This window comes from Macrobrachium rosenbergii, chromosome 41, assembly GCF_040412425.1.
Source record: "Macrobrachium rosenbergii isolate ZJJX-2024 chromosome 41, ASM4041242v1, whole genome shotgun sequence".
NCBI lineage: Eukaryota > Metazoa > Arthropoda > Malacostraca > Decapoda > Palaemonidae > Macrobrachium > Macrobrachium rosenbergii.
This window is the reverse complement of record NC_089781.1, coordinates 12,957,881-12,975,380: the sequence shown is the minus strand read 5'-3', so window position 1 is coordinate 12,975,380 and position 17,500 is coordinate 12,957,881. Positions and strand designations below refer to the sequence as shown.

Genomic DNA, 17,500 nt, shown 5'->3' with positions numbered 1-17,500 from the left:
ATGATATCCTTCTCACAAACGTAGGTGTTACAATAACGGAAATTAATTTTCATCCTTAGGTTGGTATGTGATATGTCAGGATTCAAGAGAGTGAAAAATTCTCGATAACCGTATCTCGTTTCCTGTTGAATCACTTCAGAAGAAAACCAGAACAGCTCTAATTTACGAGGTACAGATGTACAGTGCAACTGAGATGAAAAAACATGCTTAAAAAAAATGTTATTTTCATAAAGGATAATCTGGCAAAATGAACAAGATAGAGAAAGTAACTGCGAGTGGAATGAATGCACGTAGAGAAGAGAAGGAGAAACGAATAAGAGAAAGTAACTGTGAGTAGAATGAATGCACGTAGAGAAGAGAAGGAGAAACGAATAAGAAAAAGTAACTGTGAGTGGAATGAATGCACGTAGAGAAGAGAAGGAGAAACGAATAAGAGAAAGTAACTGTGACTGGAATGAATGCACGTAGAGAAGAGAAGGAGAAACGAATAAGAGAAAGTAACTGCGTGTGGAATGAATGCACATAGAGAAGAGAAGGAGAAACGAATAAGAGAAAGTAACTGTGACTGGAATGAATGCACGTAGAAAAGAGAAGGAGAAACGAATAAGAGAAAGTAACTGCGTGTGGAATGAATGCACGTAGAGAAGAGAAGGAGAAACGAATAAGAGAAAGTAACTGCGTGTGGAATGAATGCACGTAGAGAAGAGAAGGAGAAACGAATAAGAGAAAGTAACTGTGAGTGGAATGAATGCACGTAGAGAAGAGAAGGAGAAACGAATAAGAGAAAGTAACTGTGAGTGGAATGAATGCACGTAGAGAAGAGAAGGAGAAACGAATAAGAGAAAGTAACTGTGAGTGGAATGAATGCACGTAGAGAAGAGAAGGAGAAACGCATACATAAAAGAGAGAAAGAAGTTGTGAAAGAAACGCGTTGTTTGAAGCGCGGAGAATAAAAAAGAGGGGAGAGCCGGGTATAAACCAGGGAAAGAAAGAAGACGCGTATAAAGTTTCCTAAGCCCAGATGGAAGACGAAAAGGCACAAGAAACAGAGTGGACAGGGGATGAAAGATAAAGGGGGCAGGAATGAATGCAAGCTTAGAAAGAAGAGGAGAAGAAAAGAAATAGAGAATTAGAAACGAGAGCAAGAATAACGTACGGCTTTAGAGCAAAGAGAACAACCTGTGACAAAGCGGAAACCAAGCATGCTGGTTAAAAGGGCAAAGTGCAGGAACAGGGAATATGGCTGACGAGAACAGGCAGCTCCAAATGGACTTTCGTTTTTAAATTTTGTGTTCGTTTGAATTTGAGTGATAATCACTCGCATCTCCTTTTTTTTTTACGTGGAACGTATTCATAATGTCTCCTCCAACACATACAAACACATTTATCCATAGATATGTACGTCTTTTTGCTTTGCATTCGCGTAGAGAAGAGAATGGTCAAAACGAATAAGTGACACTCAGGAATATATATATATAATGAATGCATATATATATATAGATATATAGAAATAATAAGTGTGTGTGTGTGTGTGTGTGTGTGTGTACGTATATATGTTATATACACATATGTAATAAGTGTGTATGTGTTCATATATGTTTGTCTGGAATATATATATATATATATAGAAGATGAATATATAAACGAATAAGAGATATATAATGTATGTATATGGAATATATATATATATATATATATATATATATATATATAGGAGAAACGAATAAGAGAAAGATATTAAACTGATTTGTAGCTGTTTGTATATAAATCAATGATGTAGAGAAGATTCAAGGAGAAATATAATAATATAAATATATATATATATATATATATTTATATATGGAATAATGCACGTATATATAGATATATAGAATACACACAATTTATATGTGTATATATATGTGTGTGTGGAATAATGATGAATTTTAAGATCAAGGAGAAATCGCATACATAAAAGAGAGAAAGAAGTTCGTTCTACCTCGAAATAAATATGTATGTTTGGACCGCAGAGAATAAAAAGATAGGATCGTCTCACGGGTATAAACCAGGAGAAAGAAAGAAGACGACGCGCCATAAACCATCCGGATGGTTTAAGTCACTGAACGTCGTTAGTTGTCTTGTTCGGCGGTTCAAAGGCACAAGAAACAGAGCTTAACTCCCTTCGGATGAAAGATAAATATATATATATATATATATACTCCGATATATTATATAAAAGAAAGAGGATAAGAAAATAATATAGATAATTATTTCACGAGAGCAAGAATTTTTACATTTGTAGCGGCTTATAATGTATATAAAGAGAACAATATATATATAATATATATAATATATAATATATGCTGGTTAAATATACAAAGTGCAGGAACAGGGAATATGGCTGATATAACAGGCAGCTCCAAATGGATTTCATTTTTAAATATTTGTTGTTCGTTTGATATCTTGCATGATTAATCTACAAATGTCCTTTAATATCCAATTTGCTCTACGTGGAAATAATGTATTTTCATATATGTTGCATCCAACATTCATACAAACACAACCATTTATAAAAGATATTTGTACTTGGTCACTGTTTTCTGTGTATGTTGGTATGTTTGTTGAGCCCGATATCTTCAATATTCCTTCCATGGCCGTCAATATTTTTCCTCGGAGGCCCTTCAACTGCTTAACTTGCAAGACGCTCCGTCTAATGACAGACGTTTCCCGCGTAACATCTGTCGGCCGAGCCTCGTTCGCGTCGTCTGGTTCCAGTTAATTAAGAATATAGCCCAGAAAAAACTCTCGCCTTGGAAAGAATTCGGAAGAAATCCCGCTCAAGGTTAAAAACTTCCTCACTTCCCACCTCAGAGATTCTCGATTAAATTCCTTGCTAATTACACAAGAAAGAGCGTCTCGCTGAAATCCACTCTCTCCATAATCACGGTCCGCAACAAATATCTCGCAGCCTCGCAGCTGCGAGATTCTTTTCCAAGACTGCATTCGTCGGGTAGCGGGTCTTGGGAGAGGGGGTGGGGCGTGGGGGGAGGGTAACCGGCGGGTCTGGGAAGCCTGATGTTTGTGGAAATTCACAAAAGGTTAAAATCAGAGAGAGAGAGAGAGAGAGGCATAAGTTCACCGAGGGGAAAAGAGAAAGAGACGACATAAAGCTAATCCCATGCATTAAGGGTTTTAATTTTCTTGCACAGATGAAGCTATTTTTTCCCTCGACTGCTAATTCTGGATAATGGAAACTCTTAATGTTCTAAAACATTAACTCGACTCAGACAGAACCCGGATCTGGTAGGCAATTATGTCCCTGAGGCGCCTCCGTGTTATTAAGTGCAGCCTGGCTGTATTTAGTGTTCTTCTTCTCGGGGATAAAAGATCTCACGTGTACTTTGACGTGCAAAGGATTTCTGATATTGTATCCTATTCAGTATCCAGTGCAATTATTTAATGCCTCGATCGCCAAGGAAATTATGCACATCTGATTTTCTCGGAATCTTCATTTTGTTGATATTACCTTCCAGGCATTCCGTTATTGTCGTCAGATACACCTTTTTCCGACATCATGAATACTTCATATTTATTTATTTTTTTTTAGTTTTACTAAGCTGAAAAATGGTTATAATCTTTGATAAAACTGAAGATAGCATCTCTGATAACCTAGAAAATAGCTAGTACCTTCGATAACCCTTGAATGAAATGCAACCTTTGAAAAAGACAGTTTAAAGTAATTAAGTAGTAATTAAAAACAGAATCCTGAATTTATCATTAGCGAAATGCTTTTTGGAACGTATCATTGGTATTTCTACTTTTACATAAGGAACGGAAGTAGAAGTCAAGAAAACCACGTTCTAGTTCCGTTTTCTGTTTCCGGCCAATTGGTGACTTTCGACCATGAGGACTCCACGGAGGAGTGATCCTTCCTTCATTTATAAACCATGTATCCGTGTCATGGTCTTCGACATTTCACTGAACGTTCGTTAACACTGGACATGATTCGCTGCTATCTCAAACCAGTGTGCCACATGGTATGAAACCTCTATCGGTATTAACTCGGTATGTATCCACCTCCTCCGAGGTGCTAGTACTAAACATGGCGGAAGCTCAATGGGACGCCGCGTTTAGTACTAGCCCCTCGGGGATCAAAGTATTATATACACCCATTCCTTATATTGTGTGGTACTGAACACCCTCGAGGATCAAAGATATCGTTTAATAATATAATTTGTCGACCACACAATATGGAAATGGGTGTATCCCTGAGGGGTTAGAACTAACCAGGCGTTCCATTGAGTTTTCGCCATGTTCAGTACTAGCACCTCGGAGGAGGTGGATGCATACCGGATTAATACCAGCTCTATCTAGGTTATACCTTTTTCTACCACCTTGGTAACTGTCATTCTCAAACTGCTATGAAATGGTGGTAAATAGTGAAAACGACAGTCGCACACAAGAACCCGAGTGGCAGCAGCCTCTTGTCTAGAATAGTGAACCGCTGCTTCCTCACATTCGGAAAAAAATATTTTAGCGATTCAGTTCTCTAATTTCAATATGAGGTTGGGTCTCTTTGTCGAGCAGCCTCTTCAAATAACGTGTAAGAATAAGAATTGATGAGAAGGAACTTCTGGAATCGACAGTCTCTTGGCATTATATTTAGAAAGTATCAGAAATCTCAAAGTGTTCTGCGGTAAGTTCCAGTGTCGGGATTAAGGTTGATAATCGTCCACGTTACTGGTGGATATAATCTGTTTACTGGTCCTCGTGAAAGGTAATTTGGGGAAGATGAAATGAATAACTCCCTGGATTAGAGTTTGGTAGCTTCAATTATAACGCTTTTGTTTGTGATTGCACTACAAAGGATCAAGAGGGAGGCGTAAGTGCTAGAAAAATAAAACAAAAAAAGAAATTACCTCAAAACAAGAGCAAAGGTCACTGGCAAAAATAGAACAGTATACTAAAACTCATGCCAAAGAGTGTCTCGCGTGTCAAGTTACAGTTAAAATTACTGAATCTTCATCCCTTGCTCAAATTGGTCGCCTTGAAAATTAATGAAAACGATGAATGGAAAAGCAGAAAATTAGGTGTATATAAACTATATAATCCTCTACAAATGTCGCTTAATATCAGAGATACCTCGATATATCTCCGTTGGAGAATTGTCGCCGAAGAAATATAAGTGATAAATGAAATGGAATCGTGGGGAATCACGGTCCGCGACAAATATTCGCACGTTGAAAACCATTGAGCCATCAAGAGAGATATAAGTCTTTTGCCGAAGACGTACTGCTTTACCCGTCGTGGGAGGAGGGTGTACTAACCTCGACAATGACCCACCTCCGCCATGACAGTTCATTGGTACGTTTGGAACACCTGATGTTGTTATGAAATTTTTATCAAACCGTGATTTTAAAATCAGAGCTAGAAAGAGAATAGAGAAATTCACGCTACCTCGGTATATCTCCGTTGGAGAATTGTCGCCGAGAGGAATTTATATAAGGGATAAATGAGAAAGAGACGACATAAAGCCTAATCCCGACTCCAGTTGCAAACCATTGAGCCATCAAGGGTTATAAGTCTTTTGCCAGATGAAGTACTGCTTTTACCCGTCGACTGCTAAAGTGTACTGGACAATGAAACCTCCGCCATGTTCATTGGTACATTAACTCGACTCTTGACAGAACACACCGTGATTTTTATACAATCATGTCCCTACAAATGTCGCTTAATATCGAAATTCAGCCTACCTCGGTATATCTCCGTTTCTTCTCGCGAAGGGGATAAAAGATGATAAATGAACTTTGGAATCGTGGGGACAAACCCGCGACAACCTATTCAGCGACTCCAGTTGTAAACCAGTGAGCCATTATTTAATAAGTCTTTTGATCGCCTTTTACCCGTCGTGGCGGGGAAATTACTAGCCTCGACAATGACCCACCTCCGCCATGACAGTTTTGGTACGTTTGGAATCTTCATTCTTGTTGAAATTTTTATCACAGGCATTCCGTTTTTGTACAATCAGAAGCTACAAATGTCGCTTTCCGACATCATGAATACTTCATATTTATTTATTTTTTTCGCCGTTTTTATATAAGTGATAAATGGTTGGATAATCGTTGGGAAAACGACGAGATAGCGACTCCAGTTGATAAACCATTGAGCCAAAATATAAGTCTTTTGCCGAGATGTCGATAACCCGTCGTGAATGAAATGCAACCTCGAAAAACCTCCGATGACAGTTCAAAGTACGTTTGGAAGTAGTAATTAAAAACAGAATTCAGCGATGAATGGTTTTAAATTAGCGAAATGCTTTTTGGAACGTATCATTGGTATTTCTACTTTTACATAAGGAACGAAGTAGAAGTCAAGAAAACCATCACGTTCTAGTTCCGTTTTCTGTTTCCGGCCAATTGGTGACTTTCACAGAGGCGAGGACTCCACGGAGGAGGAGATCCTTCCTTCATTTATAAACCATGTATCCTGTGTCAAGAAGTCTTCGACATTTCACTTGGGGCCTTCGTAACACTAGACATGATTCGCTGCTATCTCAAACCAGTGTGATAAAATTTCATGGTATGAAACCAATCTGTCATCGGTATTAACTCGGTATGTATCCACCTCCTCGGCGAGGTGCTCTCGCAAAAGTACTAAACATGGCGGAAGCTCAATGGGACGCCGCGTTTAGTACTTCGCCCCACGATTCCACCATTTATCAAAAATATTATATACACCCATTCCTTATATTGTGTGGTACTAAACACCTCGAGGATCAAAGATATCGTTTAATAATATAATTTGTCGACCACACAATATGGAAATGGGTGTCATTGTCGAGAGGGTTAGAACTAACCAGGCGTCTCCATTGAGTTTTCGCCTTGATGGCTAATGGTTTACGTCAACTGGAGGAGAATGGATGCGCGGGTTTAATACCCCCACGATTCCAATTCATTTATCACTTTATAAATTCCCCTTTTCTCCAACGGAGATATACCTTGGTAACTTTCGATTCTAAAACTTTGCTATGATTGTAAAAAATCACGGTGGATAAAAAGTTCATAACAAGACAGCGTGTTCCAAACGTACCAATGAACTGTCATGGCGGAGGTGGGTCATTGTCAGCCTCACTTTCCCCGTCTCGACGAAAAGCAGTGACATCTCGGCAACCCTCTCTTGATGGCTCAATGGTTTACGTCATGAATAGGCTTTCGTCGCGGGTTCGTGTCCCCACGAAATTCATTTATCACTTATATAAATTCCCCTTCGGCGACAATTCTCAACGGAGATATACCGAGGTTGCGTGAATTTCGATTTGTCATTTGTAGCAGCATGATTGTATAAAAACGGTGTGAATAAGAATTGATGAGAAGGAACTGCGTGTTCCAAACGTACCAATGAACTGTCATGGCGGAGGTGGGTCATTATATTTCCCCGAAACGGGTAAAAGCAGAACATCTCGGCAAAAGACTGTTCTTGATGGCTCAATGGTTTACGTCAACAGTGTCGCTGATTAGGTTGATAATCGTCCACGTTACTGGTGGATTCCATTCATTTATCACTTATATAAATCCCCTTCGGCGACAATTCTCCAACGGAAGATGAAATAGCGTAACTTCGATATTAGAGTTTGTAGCTTCAATTATAAAAATCACGTTGTGATAAAAATTTCATAACAAAGCTGCGTGTTCCAAACGTCCAATGAACTGTCATGGCGGAGGGTCATTGTCGAGGCTAGAAAATAAAACAAAAAGAAACGACATCTCGGCAAACAAGAGCAAAGGTCACTTGATGGCTCAATGGTTTACAGTCAACTGGAAACTCATGAATAAAGAGTCGCGGGTTCGTGTCCCCACGATTCCAATTCATTTATCACTTATAAAATTACCCTGACAATCTTCAATCCCGAGGTAGCTCAAGATTGGTCGATATTAAGCGACATTTGTAATTAATGATTGATAAAAATCACGAATGGAAAAAATTTCATATAATATATATATATATATATATATATATATATATATATATATATATATATATATATATATATATATATATATATATATATATATATATACAGTATATATACTTGTGCATGTATGAGATAAAATAGTAGCAGTGACTGCAATCTTTTGTTATCGAAAGCAATCCTCTAGATATGGCTTATTGGTGAGGTAATAATTGTTACGTTGTAGATGACGATGACATTTGATGATAGTATTTATTGTTTATTTTTTCAGAATGCCAGTATATGACAAACAGCACCATCAACCCCCATATGTGAGGTAAGCTAGGCAACTGCTCTTGACGTTATATTCTTACATGAAAAAATTCCAGTGGCCAATTGATGTCATAACTCACTTGAATGGGAAAGGGTCTTTTTTATACGCTAGGGATACCTTTCACATATAGAATTTTTTTCCGTTTTTCCTGGGCTTTCTTTTTATCTCTACTTTTTTTTCCTTTTTCCTTGAAACCTCATCCTTATCGCCTCCAACTTCACGTGACGCAAAGAGACTACTTTCCTTGAAAAAGAAAAAAAAACTAATAAAAGGATAGATGAAATAAAAAAAATAAATAAATAAAAGTGGATTAGAATAAACGTCTTTAAGGCTAAATCTGCTTGAAAATTGTTAAGGAATATCGAATTTATTGGAGCTTATGGAACTAGAGTAGCATATTCCACTGGAAATAGATATTCATGAGATCCAATTTCCTGTGTATTGCGAGACCTTACGGAAAGCCTTGGTAATGGGAATGTGCACAAATAAATCCGTAATTATCAATTAGCCATTTTTATATGCTTAAATGGTGGATGCTTACAGTGGTGGTAGTCATGAATCTCTCTCTCTCTCTCTCTCTCTCTCTCTCTCTCTCTCTCTCTCTCTCTCTCTCATTACCTTACTATCAGGATCAGGATTGTAATGTATGACGAACAAGTTTCCCCTTCAATTTAAAATAAGCGCCATTACCTGCATTAAAGTAATTAGTGCTTTGGCAACCTTTCATTCCAAACTTCTCACTAATAGTATATATTTATGTTAATTCTTCACTGCCCCGGTGTTGTAATCAGCGGCAGGGGCGCCCCCAAGGTAAGGAGCTAAATATTAAGTGGACGTGGGCAGTATTGATACCCTCTTTCAATTTAAAAACCAATTATAAATTTCTTTGTGATTATTTTTGTTTTGCGATTATTTTTGTTTTTATCTTTGAGTCTTTCCTTAACAGTTCTTGTGAAATCAACCATCTTTCATTTCTCGATTTTTCATTAGATCGCTGAATACTTTTGCGGACTCAATGCTGGGTCAGTAGTCATGAATACCTTCCATCCATCCATCCATCAGCCAATCATTCAGTCAGTTCATCCATCCACCAATCCATCCGTCAGTCAGTCAGTCCATCCAACCACCCATCCATTCGTCCATCCATCCGTCAGTCAATCAGTCCACCCATCCATTCGTCCATCCATCCGTCAGTCAATCAGTCCATCCATCCACCCATCCATGCGTCCATCCATCCGTCAGTCAACCAGTCCATCCATCCACCCATCAATTCGTCCATCCATCCGTCAGTCAATCAGTCCATCCATCCACCCATTAATTCGTCCATCCATCCGTCAGTCAATCAGTCCATCCATCCACCCATCAATTCGTCCATCCATCCGTCAGCCAATCAGTCCATCCATCCATCCATCCATTCGTCCATCCATCCGTCAGTCAGTCAGTCCATCCATCCACCCATCCATTCGTCCATCCATCCGTCAGTCAGTCAGTCCATCCATCCACCCATCCATTCGTCCATCCATCCGTCAGTCAATCAGTCCACCATCCATTCGTCCATCCATCCGTCAGTCAATCAGTCCATCCATCCACCCATCCATTCGTCCATCCATCCGTCAGTCAATCAGTCCATCCATCCACCCATCCATGCGTCCATCCATCCGTCAGTCAATCAGTCCATCCATCCACCCATCCATTAGTCCATCCATCCGTCAGTCAGTCAGTCAGTCCATCCATCCACCCATCCACCCATCCATTAGTCCATCCATCCGTCCGTCAGTCAGTCAGTCAGTCCATCCATCCACCCATCCATTCGTCCATCCATCCGTCAGTCAATCAGTCCATCCATCCGTCAGTCAATCAGTCCATCCATCCACCCATCAATTCGTCCATCCATCCGTCAGTCAATCAGTCCATCCATTTACCCATCAATTCGTCCATCCATCCGTCAGTCTATCAGTCCATCCATCCACCCATCCATTCGTCCATCCATCCGTCAGTCAGTCAGTCCATCCATCCACCCATCCATTCGTCCATCCATCCGTCAGTCAATCAGTCCATCCATCCACCCATCAATTCGTCCATCCATCCGTCAGTCAATCAGTCCATCCATCTACCCATCAATTCGTCCATCCATCCGTCAGTCAATCAGTCCATCCATCCACCCATCCATTCGTCCATCCATTTGTCAGTCAGTCAGTCCATCCATCCACCCATCCATTCGTCCATCCATCCGTCAGTCAATCAGTCCACCCATCCACCCATCCATTCGTCCATCCATCCGTCAGTCAATCAGTCCATCCATCCACCCATCCATTCGTCCATCCATCCGTCAGTCAATAGGTCCGTCCATCCACCCATCCATGCGTCCATCCATCCGTCAGTCAATCAGTCCATCCATCCACCCATCCATTAGTCCATCCATCCGTCTATCAATCAGTCTATCCATCCACCCATCCGTTAGTCCATCCATCCGTCAGTCAGTCAGTCAGTCAGTCCATCCATCCACCCATCCATTCGTCCATCCATCCGTCAGTCAATCAGTCCATCCATCCATCCATCCATCCATCAATCAATTATACTAGCGAAGCCGTCACGTTGACTTATCATAGATAACTGACACCAGGACAAATTTACAGTCGCTCCGAAATCCGTGAGATCTAAATCAAGAAGAAGAATAGGAAGAAGAAGAAGAGGAATATTTATCTGGAAGTCGTATCAGCGTAACGTAAATAGACCTCTTCTGTAATGAACAGCCCTTCCCATTCCGCTCTCCGTCGTCTTGAGATAGTTCAATCTCGTGCTCGTTCCCCGAAACTTTTATCATGAAAATGAGAAGGTATTTCGAAGATAACATCAAGAAGGAACTCTGGTGAAATAAGAATGCTGTTTGGTTAGCCTTCCCAAACTCCGAGGAACACCGAGATTGGAGTTTCCCTCGACCAATCAGAACTCGCTTCTGCCTCCGGGGGTTTCCTCTCGGCCAATCAGAGCCCGGCCTTTTTATCAGCGGAGACGTTACCGTTTGTAATTAACCTTCAAAGTTATATTGTCATCCTCTTCGACAAATATAAACTTTCCTTTGGCCCTCACTCCGTTTCGGATGAAGCAGGAATTGACGCCAACGTTCATTAATATCGCGGGACATCTAGAGAAAAACTAGAAATAAATTGCAGAGAATAAGGAAAAGAAAATTAGATGGGGGTGGTCTAGAACGTCATTGCCCTCAGCTAATCTAAAAATATTTTCTACAGTGAGAGAGAGAGAGAGAGAGAGAGAGAGAGAGTGAGTGTGTGTGCGTGCGCGCTCGCTCTCGCACGTGGGTGTGTTATTTATGTATGTGTGCATATACACTAATATATATATATATATATATATATATATATATATATATATGTGTGTGTGTGTGTGTGTGTGTGTGTGTGTGTGTGTGTGTGTGTGTGTGTGCGTGCGTGCGTGCGTGTTTGCAAGTAAATTAGTGCATTCACACAGATGCCAATCAGCACAGACTAGAACTATCATCGTTCTGATATAGCAGACGACGATACGTTTGTCTGAAGGACTTGATAACAAATCATGCAGATACCGATCTGATTGAAATTGTATAAGCGGATATTATGTTTTGGCTCAGTAATTTCAGATTAATGTACGATCTAATGAGCTGTTTATACCATCATCTATCTTGAATGTTCTGCATGAAACGTATGTTTTTGTTTTTAGGCTCCACCACAAAAACAAAGGTTTTCCCTTCGGTCATTTGTATTGTTATATCATTAATTTAATTAAAAAATACTCTCGGTAGCAGGAATCTTAAAATGGAGAAACAAATCCACAGTTATGTATCTGTACCTATATTTAAAGATGAAACTGTACAGTTTTATCTTTAAATATATGTACATATACATACTGTGGATTTGTTTCTCCATTAATTTTAATATCTATTTTCTTTGTCAATATTTCCTTAATAAATTGTGTCATTAAATCTTCTCATATTGAGCCTTTGTTATTGAAACAATAAGAATGCACATATTTTTTTCAATTGAATTGTTCATGACTCTCTGATGAGGACTTTTTAAATTGAATAGCTCATGACTCTCTGATGAGGACTTTTTAAACTGAATACCTCATGACTCTCTGATAAGGATTTTTTAAATTTGATAGTTCGTGACTCTCTGATGAGGACTTTTTAAAATTAATATCTCATTACTCTCTGGTGAGGACTTTTTAAAAAGAATAGCCCATGACTCTCTGATGAGGACTTTTTAAAATGAATAGCTCATGACTCTCTGATGAGGACTTTTTAAAATGAATACCTAATGACTCTCGGATGAGAACTTTTAAAATTTGATAGCTCATGACTCTCTGATGAGGACTTTTTGAACTGAATACCTCATGAATCTCTGATGAGGACTTTTTAAACTGAATACCTCATGACTCTTGTATGAGAACTTTTTAAATTGAATAGCTCATGACTCTCTAATGAGGACTTTTTAAATTGAATAGCTCCAGGCTTTCTGATGAGGACTTTTTAAATTGAATAGCTCATGGCTCTCTAATGAGGAGTTTTTAAAATCTGATAGCTCATGACTCCTGATGAGGACTTTTTAAACTGAATAGCTCATGACTCCCTGATGAGGACTTTTTAAATTGAACAGCTCGTAACTCTCTGATGAGGACTTTTTAAACTGATAGCTCATGACTCTCTGATGAGGACTTTTTAGAGTCACGAGTTATCGAATTTAAAAAGTCCTCATCAGAGAGTCGTGAGCTATCAGTTTAAAAAGTCCTCATCAGAGAGTTACGAGCTGTTCAATTTAAAAAAGTCTTCATCAGGAGTCATGAGCTATTCAAAAAAAAGTCCTCATCAGAGAGTCATGAGCTATCAGATTTTAAAAACTCCTCATCAGAGAGCCATGAGCTATTCAATTTAAAAAGTCCTCATCAGAAAGCCTGGAGCTATTCAATTTAAAAAGTCCTCATTAGAGAGTCATGAGCTATCAATTTAAAAGTTCTCATACGAGAGTCATGAGGTATTCAGTTTAAAGTCCTCATCAGAGATTCATGAGGTATTCAGTTTAAAAGTCCTCATCAGAGAGTCATGAGCTATCAAATTTTAAAAGTTCTCATCCGAGAGAGTCATGAGGTATTCATTTTAAAAAGTCCTCATCAGAGAGTCATGAGCTATTCATTTTAAAAGTCCTCATCAGAAGGGTCATGGGCTATTCTTTTTAAAAGTCCTCACCAGAGAGTAATGAATATTAATTTTAAAAAGTCCTCATCAGAGAGTCACGAACTATCAAATTTAAAAAGTCCTCATCAGAGGACTTTTTAAATTTAATAGCTCATGACTCTCTGATGAGGACTTTTTAAATTGAATACCTCATGACTCTCTGATGAGGACTTTTTAAAATGAATAGCTCATGACTCTCTGATGAGGACTTTTTAAATTTAATAGCTCATGACTCTCTGATGAGGACTTTTTAAATTGAATAGCTAAAGACTCTCTGATGAGGACTTTTTAAAATGAATAGCTCATGACTCTCTGATGAGGACTTTTTAAACTGAATAGATCGTGACTCTCTGATGAGGACTTTTTAAATTGAATAGCTCATGACTTTCTGATGAGGACCTTTTTAAACTGAATACCTCGTGACTCTATGTTCAGGACTTTTTAAATTGAATAGCTCATAACTCTCTGATGAGGACTTTTTAAACTGAATAGCTCGTGATTCTATGATGAGGACTTTTTAAAATGAATAGCTCATGACTCTCTGGTGAGGACTTTTTAAATTAAATGGCTCATGACACTTTCATGAGGACTTTTTAAATTTGATAACTCATGACTCTCTGATGCGGACTTTTTAAACTAAATAGCTCGTGGCTCTCTGGTGAGGACTTTCTAAAATGAATAGCTCGTGACTGTCTGATGAGGACTTTTAAACTGAATAGCTCGTGACTTTGTGGTGAGGACTTTCTAGAATGAATAGCTCGTGACTCTCTGATGAGAACTTTCTAAAATGAATAGCTCGTGACTCTCTGATGAGGACTTTTTAAAATAAATAACTCATGACTCTCTGATAAGGACTTTTTAAAATGAATAGCTCGTGACTTTCTGATGTGGACTTTTTAAATTGAATAACTCATGGCTCTCTGATGAGGACTTTTTAAAGTGAATAGGTCATGCTTCTCCGATGAGGACTTTTAAATTGAATAGCTCATGCCTCTCTGATGAGGGCTTTTTAAATTGAATGGCTCATGCCTCTCTGATGAGGACTTTTAAACTGAATAGCTCATGACTCTCTGATGAGGACTTTTAAATGGAACAGCTGTAACTCTCTGATGAGGACTTTTAAACTGAATACCTCGTGACTCTCTGATGAGGACTTTTTAAATTTAATAGCTCATGGCTCTCTGATGAGGACTTTTAAAATCTGATAGCTCATGACTCTCTGATGAGGACTTTTTAAAATGAATAGCTCATGACTCTTTGATGAGGACTTTTTAAACTGAATAGCTCGTGACTCTCTGATGAGGACTTTTTTAAAATGAATAGCTCGTGACTCTCTGATGAGGACTTTTTAAATTGAATAACTCAAAGACTTTCTGATGAGGAATTTTTAAACTGAATAGCTCATGACTCTCTGGTGAGGACCTTTTAAAATGAATAGCTTGTTACTCTCTGATGAGGACTATTTAAATTGAATAGCTCATGATTTTCTGATGATGGCTTTTTAAATTGAATAGCTCATGACTCTCTGATGAGGACTTTTAAAATTCAATAGCTCGTGACTCTCTGATGAGGACTTTTTAAATTGAATAACTCATGACTCTCCGATGATGACTTTTTAAATTGAATAGCTCGTGACTCTCTGATGAGGACTTTTTAAATTGAATAGCTCATGACTCTCTGATGAGGACTTTTTAAATTGAATATCTCGTGACTCTCTGATGAGGACTTTTTAAATTGATTGGCTCATGGCTCTCTGATGAGGACTTTTTAAATTGAATAACTCATGACTCTCTGATAAGGACTTTTTAAAATGAATAGCTCGTGACTTTCTGATGTGGACTTTTTAAATTGAATAACTCATGGCTCTCTGATGAGGACTTTTTAAAGTGAATAGGTCATGCTTCTCCGATGAGGACTTTTTAAATTGAATAGCTCGTGCCTCTCTGATGAGGGCTTTTTAAATTGAATGGCTCATGCCTCTCTGATGAGGACTTTTTAAACTGAATAGCTCATGACTCTCTGATGAGGACTTTTTAAATGGAACAGCTCGTAACTCTCTGATGAGGACTTTTTAAACTGAATACCTCGTGACTCTCTGATGAGGACTTTTTAAATTTAATAGCTCATGGCTCTCTGATGAGGACTTTTTAAAATCTGATAGCTCATGACTCTCTGATGAGGACTTTTTAAAATGAATAGCTCATGACTCTTTGATGAGGACTTTTTAAACTGAATAGCTCGTGACTCTTTGATGAGGACTTTTTAAAATGAATAGCTCGTGACTCTCTGATGAGGACTTTTTAAATTGAATAACTCAAAGACTTTCTGATGAGGAATTTTTAAACTGAATAGCTCATGACTCTCTGGTGAGGACTATTTAAATTGAATAGCTCATGATTTTCTGATGATGGCTTTTTAAATTGAATAGCTCATGACTCTCTGATGAGGACTTTTTAAATTCAATAGCTCGTGACTCTCTGATGAGGACTTTTTAAATTGAATAACTCATGACTCTCCGATGAGGACTTTTTAAATTGAATAGCTCGTGACTCTCTGATGAGGACTTTTTAAATTGAATAGCTCATGACTCTCTGATGAGGACTTTTTAAATTGAATATCTCGTGACTCTCTGATGAGGACTTTTTAAATTGAATAGCTCATGGCTCTCTGATGAGGACTTTTTAAATTGAATTACTCATGACTCTCTGATAAGGACTTTTTAAATTGAATAGCTCATGACTCTCTGATGAGGACTTTTTAAACTGAATGACTCGTGTCTCTCTGATGAGGACTTTTTAAATTGAATAGCTCATGACTCTCTGATGAGGACTTTTTAAATTCAACAGCTCATGACTCTCTGATGAGGACCTTTTAAACTGAACAGCTCGTGACTCTCTGATAAGGACTATTTAAACTGAATGGTTCATGACTCTCTGATGAGGACTTTTTAAACTGAATAGCTCATGACACTGATGAGGACTTTTTAAAATTTGATAGCTCATGACTCTCTGATGAGGACATTTTAAAATGAATAACTCATGACTCTCTGATGAGGACTTTTTAAAATTTGATAGCTCATGACTCTCTGATAAGGACATTTTAAATTGAATAGCTCATAACTCTCTTATGAGGACTTTTTAAAATGAATAGCTCATGACTCTCTGATGAGGACTTTTTAAAATGAATAGCTCATGACTCTCTGATGAGGACTTTTTAAATTGAATGGCTCATGCCTCTCTGATGAGGACTTTTTAAACTGAATAGCTCATGACTCTCTGATGAGGACTTTTTAAATTGAATGACTCATGCCTCTCTGATGAGGAATTTTTAAACTGAATAGCTCATGACTCTCTGATGAGGACTTTTTAAACTGAATAGCTCATGACTCTCTGATGAGGACTTTTTAAAATGAATAGCTCATGACTCTCTGATGAGGATTTTAAACAGTTATAGTTGGAAAAAATTAACGATGATTTATGTAAGAAGTCTTATTGTTAATGAGATCTATTTGAAATTTTTGTCTCCGTTTTTACGCTTGTGACTTCGTTTTGTTCATAATACGGTCTTTTTTTTTATTCTACAAAAAAGAGTTTCGACATTTTTCGTGATAAAATATTCATTTTTCCGACAAGTAACACATCCATTTCAGCAAGATATTCATAACAATACACACGTCTTATTACGTATGTGAAATACTTGAATGATGTGTATGTTGTGAGAATATCAACAAAAACATAAATGCTAATTTGAATTTCCTTCCCTGGGAGAGAGATAAATCGTAACCGTTGTGAATATCAACAAGAGCATAGATGTTTATGAATTTGTTTTCCCGGCATTGAGAGATATGGGGAAAACATGTAAATTCCAAGTACCCAGGGTTGAAGACATGCTGGCCTGTCAACCCAAGGCAGTAGCGACTGGTGGTGGTGGTGGTGGTGGTTGGGGTGGGGGTAAAGGGAAATGGGAGGGGAAGGGGGGTTGGGCAATTGAACCTGACGATATTCGCTCTGAA

The 17,500-nt window shown here is 38.3% G+C and overlaps 1 protein-coding gene across 2 annotated transcripts in view; it reads left to right on the top strand.

The window, feature by feature from the left end:
* LOC136826658 (ankyrin-2-like) overlaps positions 1–17,500 on the top strand; it is a 745,006-nt gene that overhangs the window by 653,712 nt on the left and 73,794 nt on the right. For both annotated transcript variants that reach the window (XM_067084011.1, XM_067084012.1), the window contains one exon: positions 8,220–8,264. The gene's annotated coding sequence lies outside the window, so the exon portion shown is untranslated. The remainder of the gene's footprint in view (positions 1–8,219; positions 8,265–17,500) is intronic.